This window comes from Procambarus clarkii, chromosome 22 (genome assembly GCF_040958095.1).
Source record: "Procambarus clarkii isolate CNS0578487 chromosome 22, FALCON_Pclarkii_2.0, whole genome shotgun sequence".
Lineage (NCBI taxonomy): Eukaryota > Metazoa > Arthropoda > Malacostraca > Decapoda > Cambaridae > Procambarus > Procambarus clarkii.
Genome location: NC_091171.1, coordinates 31,991,175 through 32,016,582, shown reverse-complemented (window position 1 = coordinate 32,016,582; position 25,408 = coordinate 31,991,175). Strand labels below are relative to the sequence as shown.

Below are 25,408 nucleotides of genomic sequence, written 5' to 3'. Positions count from 1 at the left end.
TTTTTTTATTTATTTAAGAAACATGGAGCAGCCGACCTGTAGACCACCGAACGAACCTTTTGCTATAAGACAAATGAAAAATAAATATTGAACACATTTGAAGAAAGGAAAATGTCATAATGGTTTGTTGAGTGTATATGTATGGTAGGCTTCTCCATTATTGAGACGTAAATGACAAATACAAAACAAATGGAACACATTTGAAACAAAGAAAGATTGTTACAATGGAGCAGCCTACCTGCCGAACACCAAACGAACCTTTTTGACATTTGTTGTATATCAAACATTTCATTTCTTTTTTCCTACAAAAACATCAATGCTTTGCAACATCTCAGCAGTCACCCCTTTATATCCCAGCATCATTAGCATCTTTAAACAAGAACAACATAATTTATGTGCATCATCAGAGGCGTCTAAGAATGTGCAAGAAGCAGCGCAACCCCACCATGTGGTGTTGACGTTACTCAAACGAGCGTTCGCCATACGGGACGATTTGACGCCGATCGGGCCGTTCGTTAGCCAAAATGTTCGTCTTTTGGGGCGATCGTTATGCGAGGTACCACTGTGTGTGTATATATATATAATTATAATATATATATATATATATATATATATATATATATATATATATATATATATATATATATATATATATATATATATATATATATATATATATATATATATATATATATATATATATATATATATATATATATATATATATATATATATATATATATATATATATATATATATATATATATATATATATATATATATATATATATATATATATATATATATATATATATATATATATATATATATATATATATATATATATATATATATATATATATATATATATATATATATATATATATATATATATATATATATATATATATATATATATATATATATATATATATATATATATATATATATATATATATATATATATATATATATATATATATATATATATATATATATATATATATATATATATATATATATATATATATATATATATATATATATATATATATATATATATATATATATATATATATATATTAATTACAGGGGTACCTCGGTTTAAGAGTTTAATCCGTTCCTGGAGACGGCTCGTATTCCGAAAACTCGTATTCCGAAGCTAATTTCCTCATAAGAAATAATGGGAAATGAATTAATCCGTTCCTGACTACCCCAAAAAACCCATATCAAACTAAATTTTTATACCTAATTCATCTAAATAAACCTACAAAACTATGTTCAAGTTATTACTTACTTTGCTGTTGAATGCTGTAGGCTTATGGAAAATGGTGAGGAGGGGGGAGGAGGAGAGGAGATACTGTTTGGAAGGGGAGTCCCCTTCCATTATCACATCAGGCAGTGAGGACCTTTCTGGTGTGCACTCCCTGGCACGTTTTATCTGAGTGCCACTAGGTCCTGGTTGAGGCTCACTGCTCGATTTTCTCACCACAAATCTGTCCATGGAAGCTTGCTCTTCCCTTCTTCGCAAGCTGTCTCTGTAGTAAGGCATCACATTGTCATTGAAAAGATTAAGGCAACGGCCTACTACAGTTTTCTCTGGGTGAGTCTTTTTCAACAATTGTTTGAATCTCTTCCCACATCTGACACACCTTCCTAATTTCTGCAGAAGGGACATTCGCTACTGCTTCCTCCTCCTCCACTGTAGAATCATCAGCTGCGTTGTCTTGCTGTTCCTGTTGAAGGGCTTGGAGTTCTTCGGTGGTCAGTTCTTCGTTGTGTTCTTCCACCAACTCCTCCACATCATCATCATCCAATTCCAAGCCCATTTGCTGGCCTAGACTAACAATTTCCTCAACAATAGGTGCATCATTTACAGGCTCAAACCCCCTCAAAGTCTAGTTCTCTCACACATTCAGGCCACAATTTTCTCCAGCCAGAGATCAGGGTTCTTTGAGTCACTTCTTGCCAGGCTTTGTCAACGAGTTTTAAAGCACTACAAATGTTAAAATGGTGTTTCCAGAACTCTTTGAGGGTGAGGTTTGTGGCTTCAGTCACTTCAAAACATTTCCGGAAAAGTGCCCTTTCATAAAGTTTCTTAAAATTCGCTATGATTTTCTGGTCCATAGACTGAATTAGAGGAGTGGTGTTAGGAGGAAGGAATTTAACTATGAGGAATTTATTGTATCTGGGCAACAAATCATCTTCCAAGCCTGGAGGATGAGCAGGAGCATTGTCGAGGAGAAGCACGGCTTTGAGTGGCAAATGTTTCTCCTGCAGATATTTTTCTATGGCAGGGCACACCACTTCATTCACCCACTCCGAAAAAATAAGCCTAGTCACCCATGCTTTTTTATTAGCCTTCCACATCACACACAAATGGGTTTTCTGCACTTTATACTGAAAACCCTTGGATTTTCAGAATGATACACTAGCAAGGGTTTAATTTTCAAATCGCCACTCGCATTTCAACACGGCACAAGCGTAAACCTATCTTTCATAGGCTTGTGTCTGGGCAAGGATTTTTCCTTCTTGGTAATGTATGTCCTCTTAGGCATTCTTTTCCAAAACAGTCCTGTTTCATCACAATTAAACACTTGTTGCGGTAGGTATCCCTCAGCCTCTGCAAACTCTTTAAATTCCTCAATAACTCGTCCAGCGGCTGGTTTGTCTGAGCTGGCTGCCTCCCCATGCCTTGTAACACTATGGATACCACTTCTTCTAAATTTTTCAAACCAGCCCCTGCTTGCCTTAAACTCTTTCGTATCTGCATCACTCGTTGCAGGGGTATTCTTTAGAAGGTCTTCATGCAATACCCTGGCTTTCTCACAAATAATGGCCTCCGAAACACTATCACCCCTTAACTCCTTGTCGTGTATCCAAATTAATAACAACTTTTCCACTTCAAGTATTTGTGGTCTTTGTTTCGTCATTGTTCTTACTCCTTTTGCCACTTTAGCACCCATAATCTCATTTTTCTTCTTAAGTATAGTGCATGTTGTTGATGTGGCTTTGTTGTACTGCCTACAAAGTTCAACAACACGTGTACCGTTCTCATGCTTCCGAATGATCTCTTGTTTCTCCTCTATTGTCATCCTCACATGGGCTTTCTTGCCTTGATCTTTACCACTTGCTTTCTTGGGACCCATGGTGAGATATATAATAACAAATTGTATAGTCAAATGACCTAAAATCCAACAAAACACTGAAAATCCGGGTGAAGAATTGATGTGGGATAGTCACTGGGCACGAGACAATGGTAAATTGAGGGCGGAGGGGCGACGATCGCCGAACCACCACGCGCTAGGTCGCCCTGAATGCGTATCAACAAACTCGCGTTCCGAGGTAACCCTCGCCTTCCGAGACACATTTTCCGAGGAAATCCTGCTCGTATTCCGAAAAACTCGCATACAGGGACTAACACAACACCTATACCCCCTATTAGACTATTTTACAGGAACTTCTTTTCCACAGCTCATAAAACAGAGGAAAGGGTCCTGAAAGATATTGTTAATAGAAACGTTATCCCTACAGACAAAAATCAGAGGATACAACTGACGATTTACTATAAAACCAGAAAAACGGCCAGCCTACTCATGAGAAACTCTCCAGACACAAAACAGAACGCTTTAAAAGAGACTAACGTCGTCTATGCCTTCAAATGCCCACTTGGGGACTGTAAGCTCCAAAAAACCCAGTATATAGGCAAGACAACAACATCTCTTTCTAGGCGTTTAACGATGCATAAACAACAGGGCTCCATTAAGGAACATATAATCTCTTCCCATAACCAAACCATCGCCAGAGAAATCCTAGTAAACAACACAGAAATCATCGATAGATACAGCGATAGCAGGCGGCTTGACGTTTGCGAGGCACTACACATCAAGAAGTCAACACCAGCAATCAACAGCCAATTATTGCACAACTATATTCTACCCACCTCAAGACTCCGCTCCAATATAGAAGCATCAAGAAATATGGACCAATAGGCTTTCTACAAACACTTCTATTCAATACCCATTGTTTCTGTTCTGTCTTGTGTTGATACTTTTAATACCCTATTAATATCCCCTAGTGTTCTGTCTTGTGTTAATGCCACATCACCCTTCCCACCTCACTCAAATGTAATGCCACATCACCCTTCCCACCTCACTCAAATGTAGATATAAAATCAGGGAAACGCAAGTTCTAATCAGTTGTGTATTTGTGAAGTCTTTGAAAATGTAATAAGTTTTACGAAACGCGCCCGTGTCAAGTCAGACTAGAAATAAAAATGAATTTTGGAGAAGTGATTTTTGATTTACCTCCAACAGTGAAGCGTAATGTACGAAAGATTGAGAAAATTCGTGTTAGAATTATTAATCTTACTTTTTCGGTCATATTTAATAATATATGTCTACAGGAAAGACTGCTACCAAAATATACTAATATATATATATATATATATATATATATATATATATATATATATATATATATATATATATATATATATATATATATATACATATATATACATATATATACATATATATACATATATATACATATATATACATATATATACATATATATACATATATATACATATATATACATATATATACATATATATACATATATATACATATATATATATATATATATATATATATATATATATATATATATATATATGTCGTACCTAATAGCCAGAACGCACTTCTCAGCCAACTATGCATTGCCCAATTTGCCTAATAAGCCAAGTTTTCATGAATTAATGTTTTTTCGACTACCTAACCTACCTAACCTAACCTAACCAAACTTTTTCTGCTACCTAACCTAACCTAACCGATAGAGATAGGTTAGGTTAGGTTAGGTAGGGTTGGTTAGGTTCGGTCATATATCTACGTTAATTTTAACTCCAATAAAAAAAAATTGACCTCATACATAATGAAATGGGTAGCTTTATCATTTCATAAGAAAAAAATTAGGAAAAATATATTAATTCAGGAAAACTTGGCTTATTAGGCAAATCGGGCCTTGCATAGTAGGCTGAGAAGTGCGTTCTGGCTATTAGGTACGACATATATATATATATATATGTCGTACATATATATATATATATATATATATATATATATATATATATATATATATATATATATATAGGTAGGTTATATATGCTTGCTCTATAGGTTAGGTAGGTTAGGTAGTCGAAAAAGAATTAATTCATGAAAACTTGGCTTATTAGGCAAATCGGGCCTTGCATAGTAGGCTGAGAAGTGCGTTCTGGCTACTAGGTACGACATATATATATATGTATATATATATATATACAGTGTATATATATATTTACTGTATATATATTATATATATCCCATATATTTCTGATAATGTATATATGTTTATTTGTTGTAATGTACGGGCAAGTACTTATTGCACGGTGGAGGGTGAGGGGTCCCAGTGGGATGTACAGTTGACACAGTACATACAGGCTGCTGGCTGGATGCTGTTAGTTTCCGGTTACTTGAGTTATAAGACTGATATATTAATTTGCTTGTATTACTATAAGGGATTTTCTGCTTTATTTCCGACTTGCAATGGTATTCACTTTCTCTATTACTAATTTTTAGATTCACATTTTCCTATTACACTTGTTGGAAACCAATTGCTAGTAAGCATGCACACCCGGCGGATACACGGGATGTGGGTCTATGGGATGGGCTCTGGCATAACGAGGTTGACTCCACACGAAATTCACTTGTTATTTCCTTAAAACACAAAAGTCGGATGGCAATCATTATCGTTTATTGCTTAATATGTTGAGATGCACTTTGAGATATCTGACTGTGTTTAGTTCCTGTATCATTGAAATATCCCTAGATATATATATATATTGCTTTACGCCGAGCTCATGCTCACTTGCTGTTGCTTGGAGCGGCCTGCAGGCCCACATATCCACCACAGCCCAGTAGATCTGGCACTTTTTTAAGGAAAACTATCTAGTTTTCTCCTGAAGATGTCCACGGTTGTTACGGCAGTATTTCTTATTTAGGAATATATATATATATTCCTATCTTGCCAGGAGTACCGAATGTTGAAAAACCATGGACTTCTGATGTTTATTCAGTGTTCTCCAATTGTGCCTATGGCATCCTTACTCTTCATAGGTTCTATTCTGCATTTTCTTCCATATTGTTCACTCCAGTATGTTGTTATTTTACTGTATACATTTAGGACTTGGCCCTCCAGTGTTTTCCATGTGTATGTTATTTGATATCTCTCGTCTCCTTTCTAGTGAGTACATTTGGAGAGCTTTGAAACTATCCCAATAATTTAAGTACTTTATTGCATCTATATATGCAGTATATGTTCTCTACAGTCCCTCTATTTCAGCAATCTCCCCTGCTCTGAAGGGGGAAGTGAGTACTGAGCAGTACTAAAGACAGAACAGCACAAGGGATTTGAAGAGTACAGTACAACCATTGTGATGGGATCCCTGGATTTGAAAGTTCTCATAATCCATCCTATCATTTTTCTGGCCGATGCAATATTTGCGTGGTTATGCTCCTTAAACGTAAGATCGTCAGACATCATTATTATCAAATCCTTTACATGCTGCTCTCCTTCTATATGCAGATTTGATTGCATTTTGTACCCTGCATTATGTTTATGGTTCTCGTTTTTACCGTACCTGAGTACCTGGAATTTATCACTATTAACCCTTAAATGGCGCAATACATACATACTGTACTGTATATGATGGGAGTAATGGTCACGATATGGCGCACATCAGATATGCATGTATGTGATTGAGGGTCCCGCGCACGATTTAAATGTCCTGCGGGTGCACAGGGTTCACATCAGCTTCCTCAGGGCTCTTGTTATCAGATGGCATTGAAAAACAAAATCGTGGGCAACATTCTGAGAGAGCGCCTCAGTACTAAGGGAGCAGCGAAGCCTGGTGCATGCAGATTGAGCAAACAGCACTGCTGTTCAGCTTGTGACCACAGCATTGCCTAAAAATATCCAAATATATATGTAACTTTTTATTTAGCAATAATAGTATTACAGAAGACCCCAGAATGTGATAAAAATAACCAGGTTTTCTGATAATAGCAGGATTATGGTGATAATTAGCGCTGTGCATAGTATGGTGGGAGAAGTAATCTTGATGAGGGAGGGTGGTAGCGTCGTCTACTGACTGTGTGTGGCCACCTTTTATTGTCTGGACTTAACATACCAGCTTAGTGGTTTGCTACGGTGAACACAAATGTGTATACTTATATATAACGTGTGCATGTAGTGAAATAACAGCAAAGGGAGTATGTTGGGAGGAACCATTTTGGGGAAGGCGGTAGTGTCGTCTGCTGGCTGGTGTGTGTCTTGTCATACAGTGTATGGTGGCCACTATGCTGTTTGGACACCATACCAGCTTAGTTGTACAGTTATGGTGAATAAAACATGTAAATACTTACTTATAATATGTGTATACTGTGTAGTGTAAGAACAGCACAAACAGTATAGTGGGAGGAGGAATGTTGGCTAGTGAGGGAGGAAGGGAGCATCAACTGTGTGACCTCATTTATTGTCTTGACTCACCATACCAGTTTAGTTGTACAGTTGGTTCACACATTTTATTATATAAATATATCACACTACACACTTGAATAATATTACTGCAAAAAAAAAAAAGAAAAAAAGAAAAAATCAATCGGTGGCATTGAAATAATTAGGTAATATCACCTTTGTGGCAACTCGCAGCTTCTGCCTGACAGCTCGGGCAGAGCACACTGCCTCCGATGCTAGCTCTTTCAACGTCTCAGTTTTGCTAAACTTTCCCGCCCTATTGCGGCCAAAATATGTTATGTACGATTTTTGTATTGTTTTTCCCATAATAAGGGAACAAAAATGAACACTTCTGTAAGACAAAATTTATTTTATTTTATTTTATTTTCTGGGGGGAGCCCTGTCGGCTCTCGGAGCTATCCAGGCTGAATGGATATGTATAACTTTCTGGCATCAATCAATGCATGGAGTTCTTGCCTACTGGGGACCACAAGCCAGAACCTGGCCCCCTCTAGAGTGGCACGAGGAGCAATTGCCCATAGAGACCCCTTCCCCTTATGATTGGGAGCATTCTATGTCTGCCATCGACCGGGATAGGCACCCAGAAAGGTACGCGCCCCAAAACAAACCCCTATTCTGGTAAACTATTGCGACCGAAGATCAAACAGGTGGACAGAACTCCCCAAACGAAAATTAGCCCTCATGACGTCGCCGCGCTGCTGTCTGCGCAACCCCCCCCCTCCTCGGGAGGGGGAAGGGGAGAGGCCCAGACCCCACCGTCGGCGACCCAACCATTAGTTCTTAGGCTGGATGTCAAAAACGCGAAAAACACCGCTGACCGGAGGGAGGGAGGGTTGCCGGGGAGCCTCCGGGACTCGCCCAGAAAATGACGTTTCATTACATTCAACGCTGGTTTTCTGGGGGAGCCCCTTTGGCTCCTCGAAGCTAACTACCCAAAGATAAGGAAAAAGCGGGGACTTACCCGGGCGGCGGGCCGTCTTCACTCCTCAACTGTAGTTCTACAGGGTACCAGGGCTGCATGCTTCTAGGGTTATCTTCCCTAGGTACTCTGTGAGTACTGCTCCTGTGGAGTTAGGGTTATCTTTCCTGGGGCGTTCGGGAATCGCTCCCCTTTAGAGGGCTTTCTCGCTTGGGGTAGTCCTCGCCCTTGGAGTAGGCTGGGGGTCTTGGGCTGTCCGTCCTGCCCCAAGTTAGTGTTTGTGTGTTGCTGGTGGGGTGCACTGTAGCTGGCACAGCCTGCATTACTATCATGCAGCGGGCGATAGTTTCTTTCTGGCTGCTAGTTTGCTTGTTGAGGGATTTCCAGTTTACTGTTGTTTTCATTCCGGCAGTTTCACCTGTCGTTGCAGACAAGGTCTGCTTAGCTTCTTATTAGGCATGCCTAGGTTGTGGTGGTGGTCCTCCTCTGTTTCCCCTGAGGTTTCAAGCTGACTGCATGCAACTACTTGCAGTCGGTTTGCCTGCTACAGACAGGGTTTACTGGCTTAGCTGACCCTAGTGCTTGGGCTTTCCATATGGTTTATTCTCAATACGAGGATCGACTGGGAGAAAATAAATGTAGACCCTGCAAACATTCATTGGGAGACAATCTTAAGCGACAAAACTACCACTCAGGGAATAGCTCAACTGACAACTGAAGCATACAAGGTCTGCTTGAAGCACATGCCTGTGAGGAGGGTCAGAAAGAGGACCACTCTAGAAAGAGAACGCAGGCGACTGTACAGGAGAAGGAAAAAAAATAACGGAAATGCTTAGGCAGGCATGACTATCACATGAAAGGAAAATAAACCTAAAATAAACATGCTGATTGTGTCATCCTTTGCAGATGACATAATCAGCATGAAAATTACCTCTGCGGAAGACATTGAGAAACTACAAGCAGATATCAACAAAGTTTTCGATTGGGCAGCAGAAAATAACATGATGTTTAACAGTGATAAATTCCAGGTACTCAGGTACGGCAAAAATGAGGATCTGAAACATAATACAGGGTACATAACACAGTCGAATCTGCCCATAGTAGGAAAATCGCACGTCAAGGATTTGGGAATAATGATGTCCGACGATCTAACGTTTTTGGAGCATAACCAAGCAAATATTACTGCAGCCAGAAAAATGATAGGATGGATTACGAGAACTGTCAAATCCAGGGATCCCATCACAATGATTGTACTCTTCAAGTCACTTGTGTTGTCCTGTCTTGAGTACTGCTCAGTACTAACTTCCCCCTTCAGAGCAGGAGAGATTGCTGAAATAGAGGGAATATAGAGACCATATACGGCATGTATAGACGCGATGAAGCACCTAAATTATTGGGATTGTCTCAAAGCTCTCCAAATGTACTCACTAGAAAGGAGACGAGAAAGATACCAAATAATATACACGTGGAAAATACTGAAGGGATAGGTCCGAAATCTACACAGTAAAATAACAACATACCGAAGTGAACAGTATAGAAGAAAATGCAGAATAGAACCAGTGAAGAGCAGAGGTGCCATAAGCACAATCAGAGTACACTGTATAAACATCAGAGGTCAGCTTTTGTTCAGCATCCTTCCAGCAACTATAAGAAATATTGCCGGAACAACCGTGGACATCTTCAAGAGAAAACTAGACTGTTTCTAAAAAATGTGCCAGACCAACCGGGTTGTGGTGGATGTGTGGACCTGCAGGCCGCTCCAAGCAACAGCCTGGTGGACCAAACTACCACAAGTCTTGGGGAGTAGAAGAACTCCTAGAATCCCATCAAGCAGGTATCAAGCAGGTATCACTCTACCAGCCCTGGAAAACCTCTGCAGGCTCTGTCGTATAATGGATATTTCTTTCGAGGCTCTCGCCTTGTGCGAATTTGAAGGATGTTCATCGCCCCTTCCTCTGGGTGACTGTCATCCGTACTGCCTCCATCATGCTGCCTGTTTGGTTGGGGACAAACCTACAACCTACAACCCAGAGTCTTGCAGGACTTGTTTCCTGCTTGTGCTCCAATTTACTCATCCCTTATCTGATGATCTCATGAATCATCAGATAAGGAATTGGCTGTGTTACATGATTGCTTCTCTTTATTGCAACGGGCCAGGTTTGTTGCCCAGTTGGAGGCCCTGGAGTCGCCCTGCTTGGGTTTTAGGGACTTGTATTTGGGGGTGTTGGTCGCTTCGGCCTCGGTTCAGTCCGCACCTTCTCTTTTTTTACCAGGTGGGCGTGGTTCGCTCTGTTCTTACCCCCACTGCTTCCAGCTCCTAAACATCTGAGGGTTTCTAAGTCTAGCTAAACCCTGCCCTATCCCTGGGCAGGGTTTTGTTCGGGATAAGGCTCAGGTGGCTTAGGGGCTGCCCCTTCCGATGCAGGCACAGAGATGATTGAGCCTCTCTTTCCATCCAAGGCTTCTGAGTCGAACCAGTAGAAACTCTTCTTCAAGGTGCCTGACAGCTGGGTGGATAGCACTTCGGATTCGTAGTCCTGAGGTTCCGGGTTCGATTCCCGGTGGAGGCGGGGACAAATGGGCAAAATTTTTCTTTCACCTTGATGCCCCTGTTACCTAGCAGTAAATAGGTACCTGGGAGTTAGTCAGCTACTACAGGCTGCATCCTGGGGGGTGTATAACAAAAAGGAGACCTGGTAGAGTATTGGGCCGCGAGGACGCTAAGCCCGAAATCATCTCAAGATAACCTCAAGAGAAGGCCTTTCCCTCTCTGGACTCCGCCTTTCCCTCAAGAATGGTGGGCGTGGATGAGGGCTCTGCCCTGGATGAGGGCTCTGCCCTGGGGCCTTTGTCACTGATTCTCGTGACTTGGAGGGAGTCCGCTTGGAGCTCTTGAGGTTCCTTTTGACCTAGCTTGGGCCCTTGTGCCCTTATGCCCAGGGGCTTCTTCTGCAGGGGGAAGGGTTTTTATCCCCTCCATCCCTTTATGAATTTGAGTTGGGTGGGACCTTCCCACGGGTTTTTTTTGGGTGCCTTTGGGCTCCTCAGATGCATCTTTCCAGAAGTTTTCTTTCACTCAGATTTTCCCTGCGGAGGTTTCGGAGCCCCTTGGTGATTACCTCGTGTGGGACCTGGTTTACATATATGTGTAAACTGAGTATGACAGTATGCAATTGTGATGGATCTGGCTTTGTTTGAGTTTTGCTAATCTACCCCTTATTTGGTGTATTATGAGGTTCATGAATCTTCCTGTCTGGCCGATTGCCCCTTGTTCTTCCTTGGGGCTTGGTGTGGCTTTCGTCATACCCTCACGCTTTAGTGGTGGGAGGTTACCATGGTGTTGCAGGTGTTCTTGGAGGGAGGGGGGGTGAAGCTTGCTTGAATTTCTCAATGAGTGCCCCTCTGCCCCTGCATTTCCTCATATCGTTGGTCTGGTGCCGCTGCATTCTCAGTTCCCCATTCTTTCGGCAGCTTTAGCTGCTGTAGACCTTTTGACTAGCGGTCTTTTGGCCTTGGTCTTGTGTTTCTTTAGTCTTTTGTAACTGTCTTTGGATTGGCTTCCAGAAACTGTGGGAGTAAAGGATGAGAGGCTCTTGGCCCTTGGTCTCGTCTGCTTCAGCGTCGTCTGCCAGTTCTGCCCACAGGACTGTGTTGCTCAGTTGCTATCGGCGGCTTCTGCTAGTTGCTGGCCTATTTCGGTCTTGTTGGTTCTCTGCAGGGGTCACGCCAGGGCTCGGGCCTCGTTTGGTTGGGATAGGCCTCTTGTGCCAATTTTAGAGTCGGTGAACTGCCCGATGCCTTCTTCGGCTGGTTGGCGTGATGTTCGCTTTGTACGGAGGTCGGCTTCTCTGGGTTCTCATCGGCCCTTTCACAGGCCACCTCATTAATGGGGGGGGGGGCGGGTCTTTTAGCCTGTGCCTGGTCCCACGATTTGTGGGTTTTTTAGGTCATTTCTTTTAGGGTGGGGGGGATGGGGGCAGGCCTCTTCCCCATCCATCCGTTCGGTCATCTCAGAGTGGGTTCTCTTGGGCTTGGTCAAAACAATCTTGTCTCTCAGTTTAAAACAGGACTGTGTGTCACTGGACTGTCGGTCCTGGGTCACTCGGCAGATGCTCGAGCAGTTGTGTGTGAGTCTAAACTTCACCATGGTGGTTTACCTGCTGGGTCAGGTTTGGATTCAGCATCTGTTCTAGTTTTTTTCGGGGACACCCCTTCTGCCTCTCTTGCGATCGGTGGGTTCAGCCTCTGTGGGCCTTGCGTTGGTCGATATGTCGCCGGCTTCCTGTTTGGGTTTTTCCAGGGTTTTTTCATTGATGGTGTCCGACCTGCAAGCTTCGTCTGCGCGACAGACTGCTGTTTCCTAGCATTCTTTTTGCCATTTTCTCTCTCTTCATTGGTTGTCTTCTATTTCTGATTGGGTTGTCTTGTCCTTTCTTGACTTTTTTTCAGGACCGTCATTTGATGCCGAACATTGTCACCTCGTATCGTGCGGTGCTGGCGGAATCGTTCCAGCTTGCGTTCGGGGTAGATGTCACTTCTGCCCAGTTCCGCAAGCTTTCTCGTGCTATTTTCACCTCCAGCCATCCTGGTCCTTGGACCAGGTGCTCTTTTTTTTCTCTCTTCTCCTCAGTTTGCCGTAACCCTTTCGGTTCAAGATTGTTTTTCCGAGGCTCTGCTTCTGTTGGCATTGGCCTCTGGGGGGACAGGTCGGTGAGCTTCATGCTCTCCTCCGGTGCAGGGGTTTCTGCTCTTTCAGTCCTGCTGGTCGGTTTGTTCTGTTGCAGCATTCTCCTTCTTTTCTGGCGAAGAACAAGACGGCTGCTTTCTGGAGGTGTCCTTGGGTCATTGATGCTTGGTTGGTCAGGACGGGGGTGCATCATGTTTTGTGTCTGGTTGCAGCTCTTCACCATTATCTGTGCGCTTCGGCGGCTGAGGATGTGCTTTGGATTGATCCTTTGGGTTGTTGATTCCCTCATTCCCTGTTCGACCTGGAAGACCTGAGCCCTGTTCCAGGGCTCAGGTCTTCCAGGTCGTCTGCAGGGTTATTAAGTCTAGCCAGCCTGTGGTGCATCCTTGTGCCCATGACGTTAGGAAGTTTGCTGCATTGGCTGCAGTGTTTGGCAACATGTCCTGGGCTGATATTCAGGTTCGAGGATTTTGAAGGTCGAACAGGGTCCTGGCCGCCCGTTATTTTGTGAGTGTGTCTGCTCCTGGGCATTCCTGTGTTGCTTTAGGTCGCAGGTTGCAGCAAGTTGTCTCAATTTCTCGTTGAAGAGTGTGTGGCGGCTGCCTCCCCTGGTAAGTCCTTCTTTTCCTTATCTTTGGTTATATAGCTCCAGAGATCTGAATGGGTTCTGCTCAGAAAACCAGTGTTGAATGTCCACGCCATTATCTGGTTGAGCCCCGGAGGCTCCCTGGCAACCCTCCCTTCCTCCGGTCGGCGGTTTTTCTTGTTGTTTGATGCTTGGCTTCCAAACTGGGGTGCTGGGTAGCCAGAGCGCTGAGGTCTGGGGACTCCCTCTCCCTGTCTCAGGGAGGGCTGCGCGGAAAACCGGCATGTCAGTGGAGTGTGACGTTTGCTTGTTTCCTTGGGATTGGAGGGGGTTCTGCCTCTCTTTTTGGTTTTGTATGTACTTTAATTACCATGTGGGGTTTGTTTTGTTATGCCTACTTGTCTGGGTGCCTAACCCCAGTCGATGGCAGATAAGGAAAACTTCCAAGCACAGGGGTGGGGGGAGGTTTCCAGCATCATTGCTCCCTGAAACCTCTCTGAGAGGACCGAATTCTGGCTCGTGGTCCCCGGTAGGTCGAACTCCACAGTCTAATGCACTGGTCTAATATATCACACATTAGCCTGATAGCTCCAGGGAGCCTCCAGGTCTCACCCAGAAAATGGCATTTCATTACACTCAACACTAGTTTTATAGATTGGAACTATGTTTGTCTTTTTCATATACTGTATCTACTAAGATTCCTGTACACAAGGATGTCCAGGTTATCAATTGGAGTGGAATGCTCAGCTCATTTGCACATTCTCACAGCTCCCAAGGTGAAACTCCATCTGGACCAGCAGCTTTATTTTTTTCCTAGCCCCTTGAGTAATTTTTCCACTTCGTCTTGAAATACGTCTATGTATTCTATCGTGTGCTTTATAATTGGCATTGGGTCCGGCTCTCTGAAATCCTCATTTTGTACAAACACACTTTGGAACTGTTCATGCATTTCTTTTTCGTTTACAGTGAACCTATTCCCCATTCTCAATCTCTAGATTTTATTCTTTACATGAAGATCACAAGGCATTGTGACTGCCTTGTTGCCTGCAATTTCTGCTTTAATAGCACTGTCTAAGCTGCTCGACCCCTCCCCTTCGTGAGTTGGTGGTGGCCTTTTACATTGTCTGTCTTGCATGTCAGCAGACCAAGCTTACCCAGTCATTAGATTTGGCTTGGTCCTTAACCTTTTTGTCTGCCTCCCCATTTTTGCTTCTCCAATTTTCTTTAGCTCATGTTCACCGGGTATTGCAAGCAGATTCCTGGGATGATGTCCCTGGAACTCAAGGATTCATACTGGCATGTATGAATCTAGTCATACAACCCTAACTAGTCCCAGAACCCAAGGTTCTGTGACTAGTTAGGCATTCTTGTGGGGTATCAGGCAATTGGCGTATCTCGGATGGCAGTGGGTCTGGGCCTATCTCGATGACTGGCGGGTTTGGTTTCCCAGTCATTTCTTGTATCGATTCATCAACTGGGCGCCAAGTCATGTGGGAATAATGGGAATGAATGACATTGCAGGTCAAATCTGTAAAACTTGTAACAAAGAGCAGAAATGTAAACATTTACATACCACAGAGTCTATAACAGATTAAGAAAGTAATTAGAAATAGAGCAATGCAGAAGATGTACAGTGACCACAACACAGCAGTAGCAACATCAAGATCTGCGGGTTGCTACAAGAAATCAACCAACTATGAACCACTTATTTTGATGAAAGGGAGCAGTAGAACAACAGAAATGTGCTTACATCGCATCAGGCTTGGATTCCCATGATACCTGCTTGATGGGGTTCTGGGAGTTATTCCACTCCCAGGCCAGGCTTGACTTGTGAGTGCTCGGTCCAACAGGCTGTTGCTTGGAGAGGTCCACAGGCCCATGTATCCACCACAGCCCAGTTGGTCAGGCATTTCTTGAAGAAAATGATCTAGTTTTCTCCTGAAGATGTCCATGGTTGTTCCGGCAATATTTCTTATACTCGCTGGGAGGATGTTAAGCAACTGTGAACCTCTGATGTTTATACAGTGTTCTCTGATTGTGCCTATGGCACCCCTGCTCTTCACTGGCTTTATTCTGCAATTTCTTCCATATTGTTCACTCCAGTATGTTGTTATTTTAAAGTGAAGATTTGGGACCTGGCCCTCCAGTATTTTCCACATGTATATTATTTGATCTCTCTCTCGTCTCCCTTCTAGTGAGTACATTTTGAGAGCTGTGAGACGATCCCAATAATTTAGGTGCTTTATTGCATCTGTGTATGCTGTACATGTTCTATGCATTTCCTCTATTTCAGCAATGTCTCCTGCTCTGAAGGGGAAAGTGAGTACAGAGCAGTACTGAAGATGAGACAGTACAAGTGATTTCAATAGTACAACCATTGTGATGGAATGCCTGGATTTAAAAGTTCTCGTAATTCATCCTATCATTTTCCTGGCTGACGCAATATTTGCATGGTTATGCTTCCTAAACGTTGGGTAGTCAGACATCATTATTCCCAAATCCTTTACATGCTGCTTCCTACTATGGGCAGATTTGATTGTGTTTTGTACCCAGTATTATGTATTAAGGTTCTCATTTTTACCATACCTGAGTACCTGGAATTTATCACTGTTAAACATCATGTTATTTTCTGTTGCCCAGTCAAAAACTTTATTAATATCTGCTAGAAGTTCTTCAGTGTCTTCAGCCGAGGTAATTTTCATACTGATTTTTGTGTCATCTGCAAAGGATGATACGAAGATGTGACTTGTATTTTTGTCTATATCTGATGTGAGAATAAGGAAAGCAGTGGTGCAAGGACTGTACCCTGAGGTACAGAGTTTTTAATTGCTCTTGGACTCGATTTGATGTGGTTAACTGTTACTCTTTGTTTTCTGTTTGACAGAAAACTGAGTATCCAGCATCCTACTTTACTGGTTATTCCCATTGACCTCATTTTGTTTGCTATCACTCCATGGTCACATTTATTGAATGACTATGCGAAGTCTGTGTATACCACATCTGCATTTTTTTTTTTTTTTTCATGAAGCCTCTCTGACTTTGTCATAGTGGTTAAGTAGCTGTGAGGCTGTGAGAGGCACTATCATCCTGCTCTAAATCCATGTTGGCCTGGGTTGTGATTGTCATTGTGAAACTTGTGACCTAACTCCTAATCACTCTCTCAAATACTTCCATGTGCTTGGGAAATAGGCTTCCAGGTTCCAGAAGATGAGAGGAAATGTTTGCACTGGAGAAATGCCCGATAGACCACTGTAACATTATCTAACAGTGCGAGTTACAAACCCAATAAGATTTCAATTAAGATTCAAAAGAGCAGTTGTTGTTGTTAAACACATCATGCATAATCTTACTGAAACGAACATACAAGTCATAAATACTCATACTCTGTCTAAGTAACACAGAAACAAGAAACAAGCAACACTTAGTGTGCCAGCCAAAGGTTTAGGGCCTGCACAGGACTCGGGTTGTTGGTGTTTCAGGCTAGCTGAACTTCGGTGCTGTTACAAGTATACCGATTAATAATTTAAAAATTTTGCAAGGAATAAAAATGCAAATGTAAGAATAAAGAGTTTATTACAATATTCAAGCTTAAAGAAAACAGTTCAAACATTCTAATTTTCACCTATTTTTCCTTAATTTGAATAAATTATTTTTTAATAAACCTGAACAATAATAATTTTAGCATTTTGACTTTTTTATTGTTTTTATTATTTTCACATTTTCCCTTTGTATTTGGAGGATCCCAAACACATGACATGGTGCCCTCTAACATGTGGCACCCCGGGCAACTGCCCAAGTTGCTGGTACCCTGTTCCAGCTTGCCAGGTTTGGGTTCCCTGTGAATTGGAGGAATTCCTAGTTCTGACCCAGTTGTTTCGTGTACATTGAGCCTGGGCTCACGGTTTAGGTTTCTTGACAAACGCTCACAGAGCCTCCCAGGGTCATTGGTTGGTTCCTCTCCTTCAGGTGCTCAGTTCACGAGTTTTTGGTAGGCATCTTCCTCTGGGCTCTGTTTTCCGACTCCATTCTAACTGCTACCCAGTGGTTCACTTGTTGAACCATGGGAAGGTCACTTCAGTTTATGGCTCAGTGGAGCTTGATTCTTCATGTAGCTGGGCTTCTGATTTCACATGGTTCAGTTCTCCATGTGATCCATGTACAGGATGTGTCCAACATTCGTGTGGACTGGTTATCTTACTTCAGCTGCATTTCCATGGAGTGGACCATCAGCAACATGTACTTCCATTAACTCTGCATGACTGTCTCACTGAGTTGGACCTCTTCATGTTGGCATGGAACCAGTTGCTTCCCTCCTATGTGGCTCTAGTCCATGATTGCAGGCTTTCAGAGTGGATGCCTATCAGCTGAACTGATGGAATTGGGGGTTCCTGTATTCCCCACTCCCCCAGTTCAATTACTGCTCAGGGTATTGTCCAGGTTGGAGACTTACTCAGGCAAACTAATCCTTCTGGCATCTTTGTGGCCAGTTCAGTCTTGGTTTTCAGCTCTTCTAGTCTGGTGTCTGAACCTGAGCATTTTTTGCAGCTCCATCACTTTCAGCAGATCAGCCTGATGACCTTGCTTGCTGGTTTGTTCTACCCAGCCAATCTATGCATCTGGAACAAATCCACAAGGGCCGTGATGAGGGTTCGAACCTATGTCCGAGAGAATCCCAGACATGCCTTAATCAAATGTGCCATGACATAGTTAAAAGAATTGCAACCGGGAGTGCTACTGCTCTCACACGGCTCCTGCAGTCTCTCCGAGACACAAACCAGGGTATTACACAATTCCCCCATGCACCTGGGCTCTGTCAACAAGCTGTTCTACCTCTTCATCCTTACCTCATTACACACAGAAATCACAATAGCTTGATGCATTAAGTGAACAAATCCACAAGGGCCATGATGAAGGTTCAAACCTACATCTGAGAGGATCCCAGACGCGCCTTAATCGACCGTGCAACAACATGGGTAAAAGAATTGCAGTTATGCTTGTGGCTCTGTTCATTTAATGTATCACACTATTGTGATTTCTGTGTGTAATGAAGTAAGGGTGAAGAGATAGAACAGTTTGTTGACAGAGCCAGGGTGCATGGGGGAATTGTGTAAAACCCTGGTTTGTGTCTCGGAAAGACTGCAGGATCCGTATGAGGGCAGTAGCACTCCCGGTTGCAATTCTTTTAACCATGTCGTGGCACGGTCGATTAAGGCGCGTCTGGGATCCTCTCAGACGTAGGTTCGAACCCTCATCACGGCCCTTGTAGATTTGTTCATTTGATGCATCATGCTATAGGGATTTCTGTATGTATACATCTGGAGTTTCTGATGCTTGTCTACCAACATTTGCATGATGCACAGGTTGATGAATTGATGATGTCCTATCTGCAACTTTTCTTATGGTGCCAGTATGAAGTTTTCTCACACTCCTTTCACCTGTCTCTCTCCTTGTTTCTTGCATGTCTTGTTCCAGTGGTTGTGCATTTTTACTTTTTTAGTATTTGTTGATTGTCTTCATTTGCATAATATTGTTACTTCTTAACCCTTGTATAGCGCCTGGCTATTTAGCATGTGTCACTCACAGGCACATACCAAAAAAAAAAAAAATTCTTCTAAACCTGTTAACACTATCGCGCACCCCACGAGCGCGCCGCAGACTTTGACATCATGGCCTCAATGGTGCGGGCGAGCGTGCGGCGACGCCTAAATGTGTATACTCGTTTCAGTTTTCTCACCTTAATTCTGGTGCTACATCATTCGTTTTGATATCATTGTGTTCGCAATTAAATTCCCTACAGGTTCGTATAAATATAATGTCCAAAAGCATGGCGTGACTCCCAACAGCAAAGCCTAAAGTCGGCAAAAGTTACCAGTGAACGCACAAAATCAGTAAAATGTGTATACTTGTTCCATTTTTCTCACCTTAATTCTCGTGCTACGTCGGTCATTTTGGTATCATTGTGTTCGCAATTAAATTCCCTACAGATGTGTGTGAATATAATGTACAAAAGCCTGGAGTGCCTCCTCGCAGAAAAGCCTAAAGTTACCCGTGAACGAACACCATTTGTATACTGCAACCTAATGTGTGTACTCGTTCAGTTTGATTACATCAATTTTCGTGTTACGTCTTTCATTCTGGTATCAAATTGTTCGCAATAAAAAGGTGCGTATTTTAAAACTAGTCCCATAATAATAGAGCAATAACTGGAATTTTATCAAATATTTTAATTTTGGAAGCTCATCATCACAAAATTATTTATATCTTTCCAGTGTTCTGACATAAATTTTTGTGTTACATCTTTAATTTTCGCATCAAATTGTTCGCGACGTAAAGGCGCGCAATTTAAAACTAGTCCCAACATAATAGCACAATAAATAGAATTTTAACAAATATTTTAAAATTTTGACCAAAAACCTATTTATAATCATATAAGTGTTCGGACATCAAGTTTCATGTTACATCTTTCATTTTGGTATCAAATTGTGCACATTCTAAAGGCGCTTATTTTGATACTATCCTGAGGTCGATTGGATAAATAATGAATTTTATACAAATATTTTTGTAGTGGACGCAAGTCCGGTCCAAAGTTCAGACTCGGGAGAAAAATAATGGATGAGAGTCCGGTTCAAAGTGACTGATAGTGTTAATTTGTGTTCACTGATCATGGGGAAAATAAAAAAATCGTAAGTGGCATATATTGCCTGCTATAGGGTCGGAAAGTCTGGCAAAAAACAGGCGCTGACTCAGCGTGCGTCCCAGGCGGTCTGTTGCTCACCAGCTGTCAGGCCGGAGTTGCCACAAAGAGATAATTACCTAATTATTTCAATGTCTCTGATTGATTTTTCGTAGTTTTTTGCTGTAATATTCAATAGTGTGTAGTGTGATATATAATAAAATGAGTGAATCATCGCTGTACTCAAAAATATGGAGTGCATATTGTTGATTCAATTATGTTCATCAAACAGTGAACAAATACTTTGTCAGTTATTACACTATATACACAGGTTATATATAAGTAACTGCATGTTTTGTTCACCATAACGAACCCCCAAGTTGCTATTATGAGTCAAAAAGTAACGAGAATTGACCGCCACATACCAGCCAGCCAATCACTCCCTCAACACCTCACTCGCCCACATTCTCCTCCCAACATACTGTTTTTGCTTTTATTCACTATATACAGATGCTATATATAAGTATCTACATTCGTGTTCACCATAACGAACCACTAAGTTGATATGCTGAGTGGCAGTGGCAATGGCAGCCAGTGGCAACCCGCCACTGGCTGCCACTCCCTCCCTTCCTCACCTCACCTGACTTCCCACCATACTGTTTTTGCTTTTATATACAGATGTTATATATAAGTATTTACATGTTTTGTTCACCATAACTATACATATAAGCTTGTATGGTGAGTAAAGGCACAAAAACGTAGCTACTCACACAGTCAGCTGGTGGCAGCAAACCTCAAGGCCAGGCGCACTAATATTTCTCCTCCAACAATACTGTTTGTGGTGTTATTACGCTATATACACACATTATATATAAGTATCTACCTGTTTTATTCACCATACTTGTACAAGTAAACTGGTATGGTGCCCAAATGCCATAGTGGTCACCAGTAAACAACATGATAAGTCGTGCAGATGATGCCACCGCCCTCAACAAAATGGTGGCTCCCAACCTCCTACTCTTGCTGTTTATACCCTCTATACACACGTTATATATAATTATCTACATTTGTGTTCACCATTGCGAACCACTAAGCTGGTTTGGTTATCTTGAAGTTATCTTGAGATGATTTCGGGGCTTTTTTTTTTAGTGTCCCCGCGGCCTGGTCCTCGACCAGGCCTCCACCCCCAGGAAGCAGCCCGTGACAGCTGACTAACACCCAAGTACCTATTTTACTGCTAGGTAACAGGGGCATAGGGTGAAAGAAACTCTGCCCATTGTTTCTCGCCGGCGCCTGGGATCGAACCCAGGACCACAGGATCACAAGTCCCGTGTGCTGTCCGCTCGGCCGACCGGCTCTGGTGAGTGCAGTCAATAAAAGGTGGCCACACACAGTCAGAAGACAACGCCACTACCCTTCCTCCCACAGCATTACTCCTCCCTCCATGGAGCACAGTGCTAAATATCACCACAATCCTGCTATTATCAGAACCCTGGTCAGTTTTATCACAGTCAGGGGGCTTCTGTAATAATATCATCGCTACATAATATCATGAACAAGTATATTATGGCATTTTTAGTCGATGCTGTGGTCACAAGCTGAACAGCAGTGCTGTGAGCTCATGCTGCGTGCGTCAGGCTTGGTAGCTCACTCAATACTGAGGCCCCTAACATCCGGGAATTTGGCCCACGATTTAAAAAAAAAAATTGCGTCTGTTTACAAGAGCCCTGATGAAGGTGTGGTGAACCCCGTGTATCCGCAGGCCGTTTAAATCTTGCGTAGTACTCCAAAGCATCATATGATGTGGTGTGCAATTTACAGCAAGTCGGTCAAAGCATCATATGATGCGATGCGCAATTTAAGGGTTAATGCTCGGCCTTGGTGGAGCCATTCTTGTTGGTGTTGCCTCTTGCTTTATTTCACTTCTGACCAGCTCATATTCCTCCTTAGCTGTCATGGTACAGTGATACCTTGGCTTTCGAATGCCGCTATTTACAAACTTTTCGGGTTATGAGCCCAATTTCTTCGTGAAATGTGAATCTGCTTTCAAGCTTTGCCTTGGGTAACGCAGTTTGTTGATACACGTATGAGCGACCTAGCATGTAGTTCCTGGTGGCATGGTCACTTGCACTTCAGTTTATCAGTGCCTCCCGCTTAGTAATGATCGCGCATGAATTCATTGTTAAAAATTTAATTGTTTTTTGTTTTTTTTGGGGGGGTTTTGAACATAAAAGTAATTATTTATATATGGGTCCCAAGGGTCCCAAGAAAGTTAGTGGTAAGGTTCAACCTAAGAAAATGCATGTGAAGCCAACCATAGAGCAAAAACAAGAGATCATTCGTAAACAGGAAAATGGTACACGGTTTGTTGAACTAGCTAGGCAGTACAACAAATCTATGTCAACGATATGCACTGTAATTGCTAAAAATAGGACATTATGAATGCTAAATTGACAAAAGGCCTATCAACAATCATTAAAAAAAACACAAACACTTGAGGATGTTGAAAAGTTGCTATTAATTGTGATATACAACAAGGAGTTAGTAGGTGATAGCATTTCAGAGGTCATCAATTGTGAAAAAGCAAGGCGATTGCATGAAGAGCTTTTAAAGAAAACCCATAGAACAAGTGATACAGGTACGAAAGAGTTTAAGGCAAGCAGGGGATGGTTTGAGAAATTTAGAAAAAGAAGTGGCATTCACAGTGTTGCGAGTGTTGTGTGTTGAGTTGATGGAGGAACTCGGCGAAGAACTGATCACCAAAGAACTCCTAGCCCTTCACAAGGAGCAGCAACAAGAAGCAGCTGAGGAAATGAATGAGGAGGCAGTACAGAATGTCCCTTCCTCAACAAATAACACTTTTGCGCTCCGTGGAAACTCGCGGTTGACAGGGGGATCGTGGCCCCTCCGTGCGGGTAAGCGCGCAGTGACACCCAAATGTTTATACTCGTTCCAGCTTTCTCACCTTAATTCTCGTGCTACGTCGCTCGTTTTGGTATCATTGTGTTCGCAAATAAATTCTCTACAGGTGTGTATAAATATAATGTCCAAAAGCCTAGCGTGACTCCCAACAGCAAAGCGTAAAGTCGGCAAAAATGCACAAAATCAGTAACATGTGCATTCTCGTTCCATTTTTTTACCTTAATTCTCGTGCTACGTCGCTCGTTTTGGTATCATTGTGTTCGCAATTAAATTCCCTACAGATGTGTATGAATAAAATGTACAAAAGGCTGGAGTGCCTCCCCGCAGAAAAGCCTAAAGTTACCCGTGAACGAGCACCATTTTGTACACTGCAACCTAATGTTCAACTCGTTCAATTTGATAACATCAAATTTCGTGCTACGTCGCTCGTTTTGGTATCAAATTGTTTGCAATAAAAAGGCGAGTATTTTAAAACTAGTCCCAGAATAACAGAGCAATAACTGGATTTTTAACAAATATTTTAATTCTGGACGCTCATCATCACAAATTTATTTATATCTTTCCAGTATTCTGACATAAATATTTGTGTTACATCTTTCATTTTGGTATCAAATTGTTCGCAATAAAAAGGCGCGCATTTTAAAACAAAACCCAAGATAATAGGACAATAAATAGAATTTTAACAAATATTTTAATATTCGGACCATAGGCCTATTTATAATATTTCAAGTGTTTGGACATCAAGTTTCATGTTATATCTTTGATTTTGGTATCAAATTGTGTGCAATCTAAAGGCGCTTATTTTAAAACCACTACCAGATTGATCTGATAAAATTTAAATTTTTAAAAAATATTTTAATGAGTGACTCAGTACTGCGTCATTGGAACACATTCAGTAGAAAAATGAGTGACTTAATAGTCAGTCTGTGGAACCTCAAAGTGTTAAGAAGTGGTGTAGACTATGGGAAGAAATGCAAACTTTTGTTGAAACGACTCGCCCAGAGCAAGCTGTAGTAGGCCGTTGCCTTAATCTTTTTAATGATACTGTGATGCCTCACTACAGACAAGTGTTACAACTTAGGGTCTCTACAACAACAAGTCTCTATGGAAAGATTTTTAGTGAGAAAAAAACAGTGAACCACAACAAGGTCCTAGTAGTATTCCTGCAAAACATAGGAGAGAGAATACCCCAGAGAAGTCATCACTGCCTGATGTTATAATGTAAGGGGACTCCTCTTTCAAACACTAACATTTCTTCTTCCTCCCTCCTTACCATCTTCTATATGCCAATAAGAGTCATCAATAAAGGTAGCTATAACTTGTACACACTATGGTACTAAATATTTATGGGAATTAGGTATGAAGTGTATTTTGAAGTTAATATTTTTGGGAGTGTGGAACGGATTAATTTAATTTACATTATTTCTTACGAGAAAATTTGTTTCGGGTTGCAAATTTTCGGCTTACAAACCGTCTCTGGGAATGGATTAAATTTGTAAATAAAGGGGCCACTGTATTTCAATACGGTTTTGGTATTTCTTTCCTACCCTCAATTCACAGTGATCACTTCAATCTAGGATACATATCTTAAGGCTTTTTATTGGCTCTTGCCAGTAAAAACAGTGGCAGCTCCCAGGAGGCTGCCTCTGTTACAAGCCATTTGCACTAAGGAGTTCGAGCTAGTTTAGAGTGAATTATTTAGGCTTAAATGAATTGCCTGTGCAGTCATTTGGTTGATTTGGTGCTTCAGTTTCTGTTAATCTTGCAGTTGTTTGTATTCGCTTCACAGTACGTTCTGGATGTTTTCTCAGTAAGGGTGATCTTAAAAGTCGTGCTCTCTGTGCCTCTGTAAGAGGGAGGGCCAGGATGCTGCTCTGGTCCCTGGTAATTAATACAGGACCCTTATGGTTTATGTGACTCCGTAGAAGGAAGCCATCTCAGTGAGACAAAATCAGGGAACCACTGAGGCCCAGCCGAGAAAAGGCATTTCATTACATTCAACCCTGTTTATATCTAATATCATAAAACTTATTTTTGAGTTACGTT

At 41.8% G+C, this 25,408-nt stretch overlaps 1 protein-coding gene across 15 annotated transcripts in view; it reads left to right on the top strand.

The window, feature by feature from the left end:
• Positions 1 to 25,408, top strand: part of DCTN1-p150 (dynactin subunit 1) — a 398,222-nt gene that overhangs the window by 160,373 nt on the left and 212,441 nt on the right. The gene's annotated exons all lie outside the window — the stretch shown is intronic.